Here is a 9,556-nt window from a genome sequence, read left to right on the forward strand (position 1 = left end):
GCATAATGACTAATTTGAAAAAAAAAACTCACCATAATTCCTAAAAATAAGAGAGTGCACAAACCCCTGAGACGACGATGAGATATAACTTCTAATCACCTATAGAAAAAACTACAGAGTATTAACATATAAAATATATAAATGAAAAAATAAAATAGTTATATACTAATTGAGACAGATTAACTAATTGAGCTATGAGTTTTGTAATTTGTAGATTAAAACTAAATTTACTCCTAAAAAATCAGTATCATATATGAAAATAATGTTGGTTGCTACTAGGAATATCGTACAGGTTCCCTGTACAAAAAGTTTGTATAAGTCCTGAACCTTTCCTAACAACCTATTGTGTTCTCTAGAAATTAAATTTGAAATTACAAACAGAACTTAACATTATTGATTCCAAATTCAACTTATCTGTTCTTAATGGTTTAGACTTGGATCGCAAACGATGCTTAACATTATTGATCCAAATCCACCCATGTTACAAATTCAATTAAATATTAATTTCAAAGATCGACTTCCAGGTTAAACATGGCGAGGCACTAGGCCTTCTTGGGTATGGGAGCATCCACCACTTCCTAGACAAAGCCTTTCAACGAAATTTAATATTTAATTTCCTTATAGTAACCCTAGGTTTAACCAAAAAGAACAATCGAATCACCAGATCGAAAAAAAATAAAAGAAACACAACTTCGAATCACAAATCCGAAAATCTAGAATCACTAGCCTCTTGTGTTTGGTATTTCAAAATCTATACAAAGAAAACTAGTATGATGCGGAATAGAATTACTAGTTATAACTTTCTTTATAAGCAACAACCTCTTGATCTTCTATCATATTCCTCTTCTTATCTCGGACGTTGTGTGGGCAACGATCTACCGAGATGAGAACCACCAAGACACCTTCCTTCTTGCAAGTTTCGGCCACCAACCTTCAAGCTCCAAGGGATGTTAGAACAAAGCCTCCTTTCTCTCCTTCTTCTCCTAGCAAAATCCGGCCACCACAAGAGCTCCAAGAGAGGGTGTCGCCGGCCACTAAAGAAGAAGAGAAAAGGAAAACTAGAGGTTGGCCACACCAAGGAAGAGAAGAGAGGGAATAATAGATATTAGGTTATTTGGTGAGGCACCTCTACCATCTCTTTTATATTCCTTGGTCTTGGCATATAAGGAAAGTTTTAATAAAAACTTCCTTATTCTCCTGGCCAACAAAAAAAAAATTTAAACAACAATTTCCTTTTTAAACTGCAATGGCCGGCCACCACCTTGAGCTCCAAACAAGGAAAGTTTTAAATACAAAATTAAAACTTCCTAATTTGTTTCCGGAAATAAAATTTCTCTTAAAAATTTCCTTCATGGTTGGTTATAAAAAGAAACTTTTATAAATTAAAATCTCTCTATTAAAACATGTGGATGATTACAAAAAGAAAAGTTTTCTCAAAATTAATGTCACGCCCCGGGGGAGTCCCTGTCCGAAGAAATTTCGGCAGCATCTCCCCAGTACGGCGGACAATCTGAAAACTATTACATCGCCCCCAGGGTCACATATACATCGGCCAACACGTCCGGAATAATAACAACAATAAATAAACAAACAATCACACCATCCATGCAGTTTAATAGTGAACAACTAAAAATAATAAGAAGACTCAAAATCAACCCTACTCAACTACACTCATAAAGCTCAAAACTGATAACGAACTCACCTCTTCTGCCATTCAGGCAGGCATGTAGTAAAACATAACCAAAAACAAATCCATCGACAGTAAAGTTAACACCATACAATGTCCAAGTATCAAAAACCAAAACAAGTCTAGATAGTAATGAGAAACCAAAAGATAAAACGTCCTTAGGGTCTGCAGGGGACTAGCGACTGGAACTCTCTCTCTCTCCAGACAGCATCAACCTGAAAATAGCAATGGAGGAGGGTGTGAGTCCAACACTCAGCAGGTACAACTGATATACATAGTAAGGAAATAACATCTAGCACTAATCATGCGTACAGTCTCTTGATATAAAAGAAGGACAAATGCAACTGAAACAAACAGGAGTAAACTGTACTAACCAGGACCAGGGTATAAGTATAAACAGTCCGCGAGATATAGAAATCCTGAATGCATGTCAAACATAGGCATCCAAACAATATGCAGCAAATAAATGCAGCAACCACAAACACAAGCAATAAGTGCATCAATGCATATGATGCCAATGCAAGTCATGGTCACCCCTGACGCCAGTCAGTCATCTCACACACTATGGTGAGACCGAGTGGGTAGAGCTGTGACAACCGTGCACTCTGACATCACTGCCCCTGATGAGTGACCGAGTGGACGGGATGCTGTCAGAGGACACACATCCTCCTACCCCAAATCATAAATGGGGGAGCGCAATGCTCTCATCTCCCGGTACATAATGACGGGGAGGGATCTCAACGTGCTACCACGCTGCAATCACACTACCCATGAGTGGACCAACGGAGCACCGAACGGGCAAACTGACGTGCTACCACGTTACGTCTCGGTACCCATGAGCGTCACAACGGAGCACCAAACAGTGATGAAACTGGCGATGTGCTCGACAATAATGGAGCAATCTATCACACAGCATGCAATCATGCGAATGGTGTATGACACTAAGCATGGTAATATACTGAACCAATCTATATACATATATGATGAGCACCATAGTAAATAAATCAAATCAAGGGTACACAGATCCGATAAGGTATAAAAACCTAGGTCCTGAACATGGTGAAGCATGGTTATATCACTACCCCTATAAGCATGTATAATCAGATAAGTAATAACATGAGATGTAAAACAAGCAATCAACCAAGCATGTGACAGGTATCAGGTAGTGATTAACCAGAATAGATAAAAAAAAACATAATTATTACTATTTGTTAACTTCACTACTATTTATATCAAAAGACATAAAGTCAGAAGTACCCGCCTCCAATAGAAAAGGATCGTATCCAAAACAGATCCCCCGTCAAGACACCGTCTCAAATCAATGTCCTGTAATAAATCGTACAGTTTAGCTAAGTTTAATTATAACTAAAATAGCTAAACCAAACTATTTTTCTTCAGGAACCCTAATTAAATTGAACTCAAAATCAATTAGGATTAGCTCCATTAACCCTAACCATTCTACTATTCGATTTCATTAAAACCTACACATGAATCCAAGTTAACAATTATTGCTAACTTGACTAGGAATCAAATTACCAAAATATATCCAAGTCCTACACCTCACCTCAATTCAAGAACTCGGTCGAAGAAGGTGCTGCTGGACTAAAGGGCAACTGCTGGAAACTGTGGCCGGAGTCACTGCTGTCACAGTTTTATTGTCGTCACTACTCAAGAACCACTGCTAGGCATCCTTCACAGTTAGACCATTCCCATAATGATATCAAAACGCAAACCTCTACGAATCTTGCACCCAAAAGTAAACAAACTTACCCCAATCGGCAGTTTACCTCTCTGGCGGAATTGGCACAGTGAAGAGAGGCGAGGCGTCGGCTGCGCCAGGAGGTGCTGAGGGGTTCTGGGCAATGCTAGCCGAACAGCGGCGTCAATAGCAGTGGTGAGTGGAAGACGGCTAGGGCAAGAAGGGACGGCGGCTGTGGCCCAAATCTAGGGCACAACACAAGAGGAAAGATGGCTCAGGGAGACTCAAGTGAGCAGTGGCAACAAACTAGGGCACGCGAGGAAGGGGGTGTCGCGGGAAGAGGAGAAGTGTCGGCACTGGAAAGGCGGCCGGCTGTCGGCTGTGGTGGCGGCGGCGCGTCGCTCAGCGAGGAGGAAGAGCACCCGGCGGTGCTATCGGGTGGAGAAGGCACAGAGAGGAGAGGGGTTCGGCTCGAGGAGGAAGAAGAAGAAGTGATCTGCGGCGGGAGAGAAGTAGCGTCGGGTAGAAGGAATGAAGAGGAGGAAAACCGCCGAGCGGTTAGGGCACGGGTCGCGACGGGGGAGAAGGCTCGACGCGCAAGGTTTCGGCGAAGAAGAAAACAGAAGAAAGAAAATAAAGGAAAAAAAAAGGAATTTATAAAATAAACAATTCCTCGCTTAAATGGGTAGCCTAAACAGGCTTTCCCCCGAGCCCCGTTTTTATCCCCGTGAACTCGTCCATACGGTCTCTGAAAAATTCCCGAAAAATTTTCAAAAATTCCAGAAAATTCCCTTATTAATATTCGCCATTTTTCGGTATTTTACATTCTCCCCCACTAATAAAATTTTGGTCCCCAAATTTTCTTTATCTACCATCCGCAAGTACTAAATACAGGTAAAAAGTATAAATGTCGAATGGTAAATTAAATCACATACCTCAAGTGAAAAGATGGGGATATCGAGCTCGGATCGTATCCTCGAGCTCCCAAGTAGCCTCCTCGTCTGAATGATGCTGCCATCCGACTTTAACCAGTCGGATAGTCTTGTTCCGCAACTGACGCTCTTTCCGGTCCAAAATCCGCACCGGAATGTCCTCATAAGTAGCGTCAGGCTGGACGGGAACTGAGATATCTATCAGCACATGTGTCGGGTCAGGTACGTATCTCCTCAGCATAGATACGTGGAATACATTGTGCACGCCTGCCAGGGATGGTGGTAGTTTCAGCCGGTAAGCTACCGCTCCGATCCTCTCCAAGATCTCAAAAGGGCCAATGTACCGCAGAGCTAGCTTACCTCTGAGGCCAAATCTCTTCACCCCTTTCGTGGGTGAAACTCATAGGAAAACATGGTCGCCAATAGAGAACTCCAAGGGTCTGTGTCTCCGATCAGCATAACTCTTCTGGCGGTCCTGCGCCTCTGACATCCTCCATCTGATAGTACAGACCAACTCTGTATCCTGCTGAGCTCTATGAGGTCCCAATAGCTGGGCCTCTCCAACCTCATCCCAGAGGACGGGTGTCCGACAAGGCCTACCATACAACGCCTCAAACGGTACCATCTGGATAGCCGAATGAAAGTTGTTGTTGTAGGCAAACTCTACTAACGACAAGTGGTCCTCCCAACTGCCTCCAAAATCCATAACACATGACCTCAACAGGTCCTCTAGAGTCTGAATGGTCCGCTCTGACTGTCCATTTGTCTGTGGATGGAAAGCTATACTAAAACGGAGCTGCGTTCCCAAGGCCTGCTGCAGACTCTGCCAAAAACAAGACGTGAACCGTGGATCTCTATCTGAAATGATACTCAAAGGAACACCATGTAGTCTGATGATCTCTCAGCAATACAAATCTGCCAATCGATCCAGGGAATCAGTCCTCCGAATCGCTATGAAATGAGCGGATTTGGTTAATCAATCAACGATCACCCAAATCACGTCATGGCCTCGTCGTGTCCTCGGCAAACCCACCACAAAGTCCATAGTGATGTGATCCCACTTCCACTCGGGAATAGGAATCCGCTAAAGTAAACTGGCAGGTCTCTGGTGCTCTGCCTTTACCTGCTGACAGACTAGACATCTAGCTACAAATTCCGCGATGTCTTTCTTCATACCGTTCCACTAGTAGGAACGCCTCAAATCTCGATACATACGGGTCCCGCCTGGATGGATCGCAAATCGAGAGCGATGAGCCTCCTGAAGTAGCTCCTGTAAGACTGGATGAGACTGAGGTACGCATAATCTGCCTCGGAAGTATATAATACCCTCCTCGTCTCATGTGAACTCGGTCTGCTGCCCGGAAGCTATCTGGGTGCCAATGAACTGAAAATGCTGATCACCGTCCTGGGCCTCTCAGATCCTCGTCCTAATCGACGACTGAGCAACCATGGTAACAAGAATACCCTGCTCTGTCTGTCCCTGCTCCTCAAGGCCTAACTCTGAGAAACCCTTAATCAAGTCTGTGACTGAAGTCCGGTGGCAAGCCTAAGTCCCTCTGGACTTCCTGCTGAGTGCATCGGCAACCACATTAACTCTCCCCGGGTGGTAGCTAATGGTACAATCGTAATCCTTCAGGAACTCCATCCATCTCCTCTGTCGGAGATTTAGCTTCTTCTGGGTAAAAATGTATTTGAGACTCTTATGATCTGTAAGAATCTCAAAGGTAATGTCGTACAGATGATGTCGCCAAATCTTCAAAGCAAAGATGATGGCGGCTAGCTCTAGATCATGAACCGGGTAGTTCTTCTCATGCTCCTTCAACTGACATGAAGCATAAGAGACTACTCTGCCGTGCTGCATCAGAATAGCGCCCAAACCCTGAAGAGAAGCGTTGGTGTAGAGTACAAATCCGTCCTCTCCAGCAGGTAAAACCAAAATTGGAGTTGACACTAATCTCCGCTTCAGCTCCTGAAAGCTGGTCTCGCAATCCTCTGTCCAAATAAACCTCACGCCTTTCCTGGTCAGGCGTCTCAATAGCATAGCAATCCAGGAGAAGCCCTCGACAAAGCGTCGGTAATAGCCAGCTAATCCCAGAAAACTGCGGATCTCCTGAACTAACTTCGGCTGCTCCCAGCTAGTGACAGCCTCGATCTTCTGAGGGTCTACTAAAATACCTCTGCTAGAAACCACGTGACCCAGAAAACCAACTGATGATAGCCAGAAAGCACACTTGCAGAACTTCGCATATAACTGATGTCGTCGAAGAGTCTCCAAGACTATCCGAAGATGCTGTGCATGATCCTCCTCGGAACGCGAGTAGATCAATATGTCACCGATGAAAACGACAACGAACTGATCCAGGTACTCCAGAAAGATACGGTTCATCAAGTCCATAAACACCGCTGGAGCATTGGTAAGCCCAAATGGCATTACCAAGAACTCATAATGTCTGTATCTAGTACGGAAAGTTGTCTTCTGGATGTCAGAATCTCTAACTCTCAGCTGATGATAACCGGACCGCAGATCAATTTTAGAATACAGTGATGTATATCTGAGCTGATCAAACAAATCCTCGATCCGTGGAAGGGGTACTTATTTCTGACAGTCACTGCATTCAGCTGTCTGTAGTCGATGCATAACCTCAGTGTACCATCCTTTTTCTTGACAAACAAGACTGGAGAACCCCATGATGAAACACTAGGGCGAATAAATCCCCTATCCAAAAGCTCTTGGAGTTGAACCTTCAGCTCATTCAACTCTTTTGGTGTCATACGATAAGGAGCTTTCGATGTCGGTGCGGTCCTCGGAATCAGCTCAATAGCGAACTCGACTTGCCTTCTGGGAGGCAAACCTGGTAACTCCTCTGGGAATACATCCGGATACTCTCGGACTATCGGAACGTTGGAGAGCTGCGAACTATCGCTGTCCTCAGTACTAATCAAAGATAACAGAAAACCCTGACAGCCATGTGACAGCAGCTTCTGAGCCTGAATCGCCGAAATGATCAATATGTCATCGTCTCTGATGCCAGTGAAATCCCACGAGGGTTGGTTTGGAGGCCGAAATGTGATAACCCTCGTCTGGCAATCAACTATGGCATGATATGCTGACAAACAGTCCATGCCAAGTATAATATCAAAATCGACCATTTCCAATACTAAAAGATCTACCGTAAGTATCATGTTGCCAAAGTCTAACGGGCAACCTCTAACCTCCTGAGTGATGTCTAAAGTATCACCGGACGGTAGGGAGACGGTCAGTCGCTGCAGTATAAAATTAGGTAATCTACCAATCTCCCGCATAAAGGTACGGGATATGAAAGAATGTGAGCTACCAGTATTAATCAATATATCAGCGAAAAATGCATAAATGGAAATTGTACCGTGGAAAACAGATCCGTCGGTCCGCTGTGCATCCTCCCTGGTAATCGCATGAACACGTCCAGTCTCTGGCGGAGGAGGAGGTGGTAACGCTGCCAGCGGCTGCTGCGGCTGGGCAGAAGCCTGCCACTGAAGTGGTATTGGATACTGCGCCAGAGAAGTCTGCAAGGGTGAAGACTGATACTGTACCGATGGCTGAGACTGCGTCCGATACTGAGCATGTGGCTGGGGCTGCGACTGATACTGCCCCTGTGTCAGATAATGAGGTCCCGGAAAGGAGCTCTGGGGTACTATAGGAGTACTGGGGTACTCCTCTCCGAGCATGCTAAATGCAACTGCTGAAGGGGAAGCTGTCCCCTACTGGCGATGTGAGGGTGAAAATCTCCGCCCTCCTCGTCGAGCCCCTGCTTGATTGTGCTGTCCTCCCTGAGCAGTAACTCCGGAAGAAGTATGCTGAGCCTTCAGCTGACAATCTCGACTCTGGTGCCCAGGCAGTTTACAATAAAAGCAAACTGACTGTCCCATAGTACAGGCTGTGGTGATGTGATCTCTGGACCCACATCTGAAACACCGAATGTCACTGGCGGGTTGTTTCCGGTTCTGCTGTGGAGACCGGAAACGTCCTGAAGAAGGCTGTGTAAAGCCCGAAAAATTCCCAAATTTATTTTAGAATTATTCTATGATTTTTCTGGAATTATTAGATATTTTTCCGGAATTTTCCGAGTAGCGGGAGTAGCAAAAACAAATAGGTCGCAAAATAGCTTAGGCGGGAATCGAACCCGAGACCTATGGTGTAAGGGATAATGTTAGTAACCAGTTGAACCCAGCAGGGCCGTGCTGAAAGGAAGGAGAACCAAATATATTTATATTAGAGTTGGGTACATTAAACCACTTAATATAAATAATAAACTTAAGTGGGGTTTGGTTTATTTTGGTTCGGCACCTCTTCACCTCACGACACTTTCTCTTCCAAAACCTCACCGCCGCCTCTCCCTTCTTCTCCTCTTCCTCACGCACGGCACACCAAGGCAAGGGTCCATAGGATCATCTTCCGACGACGACTCCAACACGAAAGGGGTTCTTCTCCGCGAGAGGAACGCGAAGACGTAAGCGGTTCGTCGAGCGGACAGTTTTCCGGAAACACCTAGCGAATAGAATCGTAAGAAAACCTTACGATTGAGGTAAGAAACCCCTCACCTGCAGTATAATTGCTCTCGCTTGTTAGTTTTGGCGTTAGTTCAGTAATTTTATAGTTTTCAGTTTTAGGGCATGCTTTTAGTGCACGCCAAGCATTCGGTAGAATGCCCAGTTCAGAAGGATGTACCAATAGGCGTCCTAACAGCATATAAAATGTAATAGAAACATTTTATTCAGTTTATTATTAGTTATTACAGCTATATGGATCAGATATCCATTGGGTGGGCTCCCACAGTAGCCTCTAGGTACAGATAACCTAGCTCTAGGTTCAGATAACCTAGAACAGCAAAGTAAAATTAAACAGTATTCAGTATTTTACTTTTATTCAGTTGGCATCGTGCTTGGATCAGATATCCATGGGCTGGACTCCACATCGTCCCTAGGTTCAGATAACCTAGTAACCTGGATTCGAACTTGCAATCCCGGTCTCGAGGGACGCGACAAGAAGCACATTGCTGTGGCCCAAGAAAGATGTTTAGTATTTTCATCTATTATATGTATAGTTTTCAAATTTGAAACCGTGATGAAAACACTAATTTAGCTTTCAGTTTAGGTTCGGTTTACATGATTTGAGTTCATGTACAGATTTAGACATATGCATGACTAGTTATGCCATGCTTATATGTTATGCCATGTTGCAGTTCCAGTTTATGCTTTGTT

The sequence above is a fragment of the Zingiber officinale genome, chromosome 4A (genome assembly GCF_018446385.1).
Source record: "Zingiber officinale cultivar Zhangliang chromosome 4A, Zo_v1.1, whole genome shotgun sequence".
Taxonomy (NCBI): domain Eukaryota; kingdom Viridiplantae; phylum Streptophyta; class Magnoliopsida; order Zingiberales; family Zingiberaceae; genus Zingiber; species Zingiber officinale.